Source organism: Populus alba, chromosome 18 (assembly GCF_005239225.2).
Source record: "Populus alba chromosome 18, ASM523922v2, whole genome shotgun sequence".
NCBI classification, from domain to species: domain Eukaryota; kingdom Viridiplantae; phylum Streptophyta; class Magnoliopsida; order Malpighiales; family Salicaceae; genus Populus; species Populus alba.
This window is the reverse complement of record NC_133301.1, coordinates 15,524,283-15,533,760: the sequence shown is the minus strand read 5'-3', so window position 1 is coordinate 15,533,760 and position 9,478 is coordinate 15,524,283. Positions and strand designations below refer to the sequence as shown.

The 9,478-nt window shown below is 38.8% G+C and overlaps 1 pseudogene; it reads right to left on the bottom strand.

Annotated features, from left to right (window-relative positions):
- Positions 1 to 216: 216 nt before the first annotated feature.
- Positions 217 to 9,107, bottom strand: LOC118042657 (U3 small nucleolar RNA-associated protein 21 homolog; annotated as a pseudogene).
- Positions 9,108 to 9,478: the final 371 nt, after the last annotated feature.

Below are 9,478 nucleotides of genomic sequence, written 5' to 3'. Positions count from 1 at the left end.
TTGGCAATATTCTGCTGCCTGAGAAGAATACAAAACAATTATGCTTTCCCATCCAACATTACAACAGATCAAGGGAAAGAAAGTTATGGACCCTGACAGCATTTAGAGTGTGCCAGGACCGCAGATTTACAGTTAGAGAAAAAAAACTGTAAATAACTTTTGACTACAAAATTGTTAACTTCACAGATGACAAAAGCTGATACTGTGGTAGTACAGTTAGAACTGTGAATTGCTAAGGAAAGTGACCAAGTGACCATGCATCGAGCACTTTGGAACAATTTATCTACTCTCTGCCAAACTGAACATTGAGTCTCTAAAAGCTAATTTTAGATTGCACCTAATTGTTTCGCCGTGAATCTGAATAGAAGAATATGCAAGATGTTAAACAATATTCTCAACTTTCTCGGAGAATTGCCAGCAAATATTGGGAGATAACCCAATTTTTTCCCTTTGCTTGTATGCTTATTTTCTTCAGTTCAGTACCAAGAGTGGAAAAACAAACTTAATAGTTCTAGATTTTGTGCTCTTCAGTGACAACTCGATATTATCTCTAACAAATGGAAAAGAAAAAATGGGTAAAAATATTGCCCGAAAATGTGCAGAGAAATGAACAAATAAACAATGATGAATCCATACCTTCAAAAATAATCTTATGACGGTCTGTACAAACTCAAAATTGTTTCCGCTGGATATCTCATGAATAAATTAAATAGTATAGCAGCAGCTCGATTGAAATAAACTCAGGTCTCGTTTCAAGTTCTTCCTGATAATCATCTATTATCTGAAACATTCTAAGTTCCATATCCAAATTTGAAGGAGATAGACCTTTGATATATTGAGTGAATGCTGAAACTGCAAAATTTGTACACAATTAAAACATTACCAGGCTATCCAGTATACATAAATCATCAAAGAGCTTTCAGCTGGCTCATCAATGATAACACTTGAGATAGTATAGTGCAACTGTGAGGAGGACTAGAATGCTCACAATTTTTCATCTCTGAAGAAGACTGAAGAAGTTTCAAAAATTGAGGTGGTGGAATGTCAAGTTTTCTCCTATCACTCTCCGTTTCATCAGGTTTACTATCATCCCCATCCACTGGCTCACTGGGCTTAAATAATATTTCTCCAGATAGAGATGGAATTGAAGGCAGGAAGAAAGGAGTCTTCTCGGGCTTCTTTGGAGGCTCAATTGGATTATTGCGTACCTGTGGATCATTGATTTAGAGGGAAAATCAAACTTAAAAGAAAAGAAAAACAAATAGAAGTTGTGCAGAGAAGATTAGATAAATAGAAACTTCAGCATGCCATAACACATGACAAAATTAGAGGAACATTATGATAGAGGGGGAATAAACCTTTATAATATCTAAGTTGATCAAACTCTGCCATTGGATTTTAGGCAACAGGGAGAGAGTAACAAGATCTGGAATTTGCTGACTGAAAGCTGGAAAAGTAGAAGCTTCTTTGGATACTGAGTGTTTCACAATGGACTTGTCAGTATCCTCATTCTCAGCATTTGAACCTTCAACTGCAATTAAAGATGGCAATTTTACATTCACAACTTCTTTCCCACTAGCATAAGCATCAATCCTTGAAGCTCTGGAGAACATTGACTGATTAACCCTGAAAAGTTTACAAATATCAGCCTCGATGAAACAAAAAATTACTTGGTACAAGTACAAAATATTGCAGCTGAACACTTTCAAGATCTCAATTAAATATTTGATTTCTATTTAAATACAAAAGTGCATCACCTTCAATCAGTTTTCTCAAGACCACACCTTTCAGAAACAAAATCCATACAGAGCATCCTGGAGCCTTAAATAGAGTAGTATCCCAACTAATTGCCAATAAAATCATAAAACCAAACTTCAGACATGCAATTGAGAATGTACCACAAAATAGACCCCGTTTTGATCAACATGGGTAGTTGCCAGCACATCCATATTTGGTGACAAAGACAATGCTGTGACAGACACCTCAACATGAACTGCATCTATTTGCCTTGCTAAGATGACATCCAAAATTCTAAGAGTTTCATCCTTACTGGATGACAAAAGCCATTTCCCATCCTCACTAAAGCATAAATCTGTAATTCGATCAGTATGACCTTCAAATTTACGAACCATTCTCAGTGCAATGGCATCAAATAAACAGATAACCAAATCATCTGCGACAGTAGCCAACAGACCTGGAAATCATGTCAAACCAATGTCATTAGAAGATGATCCAAGGAGCAATAAAATAAATGTGTGTGGGTGTATATAACTGCAATCTTTCAGCAGAAGGAGATCACTACCATTAAGACGATGATAAACAATCTTAACCAGAGAACAACCAACTTCCCATCTTGATTTTAATGCACGTCCCTTGAAATCCCAAACCTGCACAGCCAGCCCTTCCAAGGAATGAAAATTCCAACAAAACTTAGATGGAACCTAAGCAATATTCATTTGTATCTTTTCTAGCACTACAAGGCAGGCAGGTAAATAGAAGAACATTTATCCTGACACATGATACCTACAAAACATTTACAAACAACAAACAAGCCACAACATGCAACAACGTGCAACAACAGCTATACACTAGAGAGGATATAACATATGTGATAATTTCAAATGCTAAATATAAACTAAAAGAGCTTGCATAATAGTAAGGAACACTGACCTTTACATCTCCGTGATATCCTGCACTTATCATTAGGGTATTTGTGGAATCACAAGCAACTCCAACCACCACCTCCCCCTCATGGGCATGACTTCCTCTCTCTGAAACATCCAGGTAACTTCCTCGGCTAATTCCTGATTGAAGGTTGAATCGCTCTAGCCAACCACCTGCCGTTCCTAGGATAGTGAAGTTGCCACATGCACTAATAGTGCAAGCCTGATAATAATAAAGTCATGAACCAAAACCATCTGTCATTCCTAAAAGATGAGGCGTTCTTGACTTCCCTTCAATCTTGTTCCAATTGCTCAGTAACAAAAAATAATGAAAAAATGAAAATCCAGGTTTTTCTTTTTTTCTAAGATGAAAAAAATCCTGTTGATTTGTCAAGATCAAAATGATTTCCTTCACCCTGAAACAGGTTTACATCTTAGAACTTTATGTGAAATTAAGTAGCTGATCTATAGGAAATTTTCAATGATTTCATAAGAAGATACATCCATCTCATTTGCTAACGAAAGAAAAAGGTTCAATGCATCACATACAAACAATAAAAAAGATTTAAAAAGAAAAAAATGAATGTTTTGGGTAGTATATTGCAATTCTAACCTTAACAGGTGTTGGCTTTTCTGGGCATGGTCTCAGGATATGCTCCCCAATGACAAAATTTTGAAGCCTCCACACATATGCTTGTGCAGTATCAATATGACAAGTTACCACGTTGCATCAATCGCGCTCCCGAATTTCAGCTATAATTGAAATTTCACATCAGGCAACTTGGAAGCGTGAATGTCATTCAAAAATGTGAAGTGTGATAGCAATAATCTGATAAACCAGTTATTTCAAAAGTACACCACAACATAGACAAAGAAAACAGATGGGAACTGAAGCAGTGAGTAAAAAGATTTGAAGGAAAGTAGTTGAAAAAAGGGATATAGGCACAATCACCTCCTCTATAGAATTAATAAATGACCAAGTCATTCAGAACACAAATCCTAGAACAAGAAACATGTACATTTAAGCATTGGAAGAGCTCTCTGAGAAAGATCATACCACAGTCAAAGGCAATGACAGGCTTCAATTTCAGTTCTTCCTCCTGGAAATCAAGTGAATAAGAATCTTAAGCAACCAAATCAGCGGTGTTCTACTTGCAAAGTAGAATAGCACTTTGCAGAGTAAAATGAGAACCTAATCTAAAATCAAGAAGCACACAAGTAAAACCAGAAGAATCATTTAAAAAAAAAAAAACTTGTAGGGTGCATCATATTAAAATATATTCAAAAACATTAAGGAATTTAATGCTTTTATAGGCATGGACCCAAAACTTATACCTGCTAGATATTTTCATCAAACCAACACCTCTTATGTAAGAATATGAATAATACAATACACTTACAGTTTAGTGTCCAGGAACAAGAATGATAGAGTATATATAAAATAGGCTAGCAGCCATATTTACAAAAACTTTAGGTGCAGCATTTTCATTTGGTGAAAATATAATGAAAAGTACCAACCATTACCCCCAATCATACCTTCACCCGAAGTTTCTTGGCTCGTTTGGATACATGACGCTGAGAGAGCTCTCTACTTTGTTGGTCCTGATCAGAGTAAAAATTGAATAAGAAATTAAAAAATATATATAGGAAAAGGGTCAAAACAGAAATTGAGCAGAAGCAAACACAATAAACCTAGCAAGAGAGTGTGAGAGGCTCATTCCCATACTAATATTAGACAAATAGAACTAGCCCATCCAAATGTGCAATAATTGCAATTTCTGTGTAGCAGGAGCAGGGTTTATGGAGAAGATGGTAGTCATTTTGTTGGAATATTGCCAATTATGTTGACATTGTCAAAGAAGGAGGCTTGTTGGTGGCAACCACCAACCTTGACTTTGGTAGCCACCATTGTTGAAGAAGAGAAGAAGTTGGCAGCCACCTTTGTTGAAGAAGAGATGAGTTTGGCAGCCACCATTGATGACAAAGGAGCAAGAGGAGCTGCCATTGATGCCTATAAAAGAGGCATGATCTTAGAGAGCAAAGTGTGAGAGTTGTGAGACATGTAGAGAGAAGAAGAGAGAAAGAAAGAGAAGGGCTGCCATCAGCAGCCCTGCTGCCTTAAGCAGCTGCTGCCCCATGTAGCAATGAGAGATGGGAGTTGAGTGGATGTGATCCTCCTCCATGTGTTGTATTCTTTCTCTATCTCTAAATAAAATGAACCTCTCCCGTGGATGTAGGCAATTTGCCGAACCACGTTAAATATTGTGTCTCAGTGTGCTTACCCCTCCGATGAGCAATGATCAGTACATCACCGGTCCCGGATTCCGCCCCAACAAATGGTATCAGAGCTTTTTGGTTTAAAGTGGTGTTTGATCTTTGCTCAAAAATGAACGTTGTCAAAATTGTGTTTTGACCATCCCACCGTGTAGAGGAGGATGATACGAAGCCACTGGTGAAAACGGCGTCAAAATCGGACGTCGGAAATAGCCGCACTCTCCATCACTCTCCGGCAAGGCGTCTACCCAAGCGCGCCAACGCGCTCCACGCGTCTTCTTCACCCGGATGAGTTGACCCGACCCATGTGAACAGTAGACATGAACAGTGACGTATCATGAACAGTGCCATGCAAAGGATGACGTCATCATGATGCAAGGATGACATCAACATACACAGTCAGCAAGTCAATTGACTAGTCAACTAACATGTCAGCATAGCGGGGCCCACCTGCCATGTCATCAGTCGCGAGCCGAGCCAAGCTGAGCCGAGTGGAGCCGAGCTGAGTTGGAGCCGAGCCGAGCCGCGAGCCGAGGGATAGGATCCAGTGTAGCTGATCCTACGTGCAACCGGATCTGATAGTGAATCTGAGCCGTTGAGTAGGCCAGAATTGTTTTGATCAAATCGTAGCCGTCTGAAGTGCGATTTGGACGATTCAAGACATGTTTCCAGCTAATTTGATCATTCCGGATGCAATGGTACGGTCCGATCGTTGAGATTCGAGACCAAAAATGACAATGGTTAATTATTAAAGAGAGATTGCCCAATCAGGAGGCATCTAAAGGTCTTGATGGTGGTCCATGGAGATGAAGAAGAAGAAGGTGCACATGTTTACCCAATTATATGTGCCAAACTATGAGCCATGATAGGAGCCCTAGTTTAGACCGTCGCATAACGACAAACGGAGACACCTTAGAGAAGGTGTGAGGGCCATGAAAGGAGCCCATTTCAGAACGCTCCAAAAAGCGTGTGCTGAAGAAGCAAGATGACAATTGCTCACATAAATGGCAAAGGGGGTGATTGTTGGAATATTGCCAATTATGTTGACATTGTCAAAGAAGGAGGCTTGTTGGTGGCAACCACCAACCTTGACTTTGGTAGCCACCATTGTTGAAGAAGAGAAGAAGTTGGCAGCCACCTTTGTTGAAGAAGAGATGAGTTTGGCAGCCACCATTGATGACAAAGGAGCAAGAGGAGCTGCCATTGATGCCTATAAAAGAGGCATGATCTTAGAGAGCAAAGTGTGAGAGTTGTGAGACATGTAGAGAGAAGAAGAGAGAAAGAAAGAGAAGGGCTGCCATCAGCAGCCCTGCTGCCTTAAGCAGCTGCTGCCCCATGTAGCAATGAGAGATGGGAGTTGAGTGGATGTGATCCTCCTCCATGTGTTGTATTCTTTCTCTATCTCTAAATAAAATGAACCTCTCCCGTGGATGTAGGCAATTTGCCGAACCACGTTAAATATTGTGTCTCAGTGTGCTTACCCCTCCGATGAGCAATGATCAGTACATCACCGGTCCCGGATTCCGCCCCATCATTTTTCACTTCATTTCTTTTACTCAGTCAGGATGTAAAATGTTAAAAGGATTCTAAAATGAAACAAAGGTTGTATGGAATTTCATTTTTGGTCCAATATTGACCTATTGACAAAAACTTTAAATTATTTTTGGTCGAATAAAATCACTACAAAAAAATATTTTTCATAATTATAAGACGACGTAATTTTACATATATATTTTTTTCCATTGTTTCCATGTAATCAGATAAAACCTCCTTTCTTCTACTCGGTGCTCATACAGACAACGGAATTTACTTGAATCATATTAAACATCAGATAGCCATATAAGCTAAGGTTTCCAATGCATAACAGAACTTTCACAGTTGTATGAAACCATCCATAAAGCACATGAAAATTTAATTCAATATTGGAAATTATCAAACCTGTATGACAGAGAAAAGACGAAAGGCACGATCCTGACCAGCAGATAGAATGTGTCTCCCATTTGCATAGAACCTGTGGTAAATGAATAATTTTCAGAACACGAGGATGTCATAAGAAAATGCTGGAAGTTTTCACATGAATTTCAAAATAAGCTATGGCATGAGTTAGTTACTGAATACAACATCATATCTAGTTAAATGTTAGAAATCACAGTCAAGGTTGGTAGAAAGTTTTCAATTAGATGAGAAGCCATCTAATATTCATAACACAAAAACTAAGGAAGGGGAATGGAGGATAAATAACTATGAGTAGAGAACAAGAACCATATAAGATCTTTAACTGGTAAAAAAGGGCATATATTCAATTACATTGAAGAAGAAACTGGGCAAGAAGAATTTCAATCCTAAAGTTACATTGAAAAGCATATTACCTTATGCAAAGTGGAGGAGCACTGTGTCCACTTCTAAAGCGTAAAAGTTGAGGATCGACATCAGTTGTATCAAAAACCCACATCTACAAGGGGAAAAAAGTATAGTCTGAGATTGGAATTCAAAAGCTAAAAATTTTAGTATGCTGGTCAAGAAATTTCATCGTCCACTGTAAAGAAACAGTCATCATTGGGAACATTCAATACAATGCAATAGCTTGAGTTATCTGTTTTGTCGCGAATTTTTGAGTTTCTTCCTTAGGACCATTCTATACAAATTGTACAATATATCTCTCCTTCCATTCTTGAGATTCTTTTGGATGCTTTGTATCATCAAAAGGAGGAGACTTGAGGTATAGTTGTTCAATCACTTTAAATTAAGCTGCACATTGTTCTGTTCAGTCTATACCATCATCAGCAAGTTTCAACATTTTTTTAAGCTCATGCTCTTAAGAAAACAGAGCCCACAATTCCTATGTGATGCAAACAAAAATTGAAGTGACCAAATACTTGTCCATCAGAATTTGGTGTTGAACAAAGCAAACACGTAGAAGCATGTCAAATAGACACTAAAAACTCTAATGAAAACGTTCTCTAAAATCAACACGAGAAAGACTCTCAGCATATGGCAAAGCTGAGAACTTATTGTAGTATCGTTTACTTTTACAATCCTCATAATCAAAGTAACAAAAACATGAATTGAATGTAACAAGAAAGAAATGTGTAAACGCACTAATTTATATCAACTGATCACTTATTCGTTATTAAGAAAGCAAAATCTAAAAACATAAGCAGTGGCTGAATGCTTCTTACCTTAATAGAGTTGTCTGCTGATGAACTCATCAGCACAGGCTCATTAGCCAAAAAGTGCAATGAAAGTATCGAACTATCATGAGCCTCTCTTACAACTGATTGTAGTTTTCTTTTCTCCAGATTCCAAATGCTTATAACACCAGAAGAACCTCCTGAAGCTAAAAGTGGCTGCCCATCTAAAAGAACAGGGAAAAAAAATCTTTAAATTAGATTCGAATCATAAGAACAACGTAACCCTTATTTCTTAAACACAAATCACCGACCTAAAGAAAAATAACTTACTCACCTGTACTGAAAGACAATGCAGTCACAGCACCGCGCGTGGAATGCGAAAACGTAACCACCTCTTCATCATATCGAATATTATGCACATGAATCTTCCCATCAGCACAACCAACCGCAACAACATCCAATGCTGGCGATGACACTCAACTACTGACCGACGATCCCCCCTCCTGACTCCCAATCAAAACCTTGTTCAAATAAGTATCCGGATGCATTACACAAGTGGGCGAGCACTTCTCCCCCAACATTATATGCCCAACCGGCACAATATCATATGACCCTCATCATCAACACTTATCGCATGATCCCCAAATACCATCAACGAATTCACCTTCTCACTATGCCCACTCCACCTCGCCACCTATCAAAATCAAAACCAAAATTCATATATTGCCTAGCCGGGCCTCACAATTTAAGCCCGTTTAAAGTTAAAACTCCAAACCTAACTTACCTGGTGGGCGCGCTTGAAGACAGCGATGTGGGTTCCAAAGGCAACGAAGGTGAAGTCACGATAAGATGCTAAAGCGCGGATTTTGTGAGGGAGTTGAGGGCTGGCGAGGACTAAAGTAAGCTTGGCGCAGTTGTAAACTTGAAAAGCTTTGCCTGCGCTAACTGTAACGAAGGTTTCAGTGCCTAGTCTTTGGACGGAGAAGGGAACGCCGCTTGTTATGCATCCGATAGCTCTTAACGGTTCGAAAATGCCCATTTTAAGGCTAAAACCAAAATTTTCTACTATCTTCCCTCACCACAGAAACACAACTAGCAGCAGCTACCCCTTGCACAAAGAGGATGGCTTTTGTTTTAATAATGTATAAAGGAACGATCCCTGGAATGGGGGACGGAGACCGCCATTTTGCAAGCTTTGATGGTGGTGGCTGGTGGGTGTTGCGTGGCGGGTATGGGTGACTGAGCTGAGCAGTAGTAAACTAAGGAGGGTATGAGGCGGCAAGATTTAATTTCTTTGTGTTGGGTTGGCTTGTTTAGTTGTTTTTTTGTTTGTGTATATGTATTTAAGTACTTTAATACATATATATTGTATGTTGTCGTCCCTATACTTACTTAATTTTCAAAATAGAC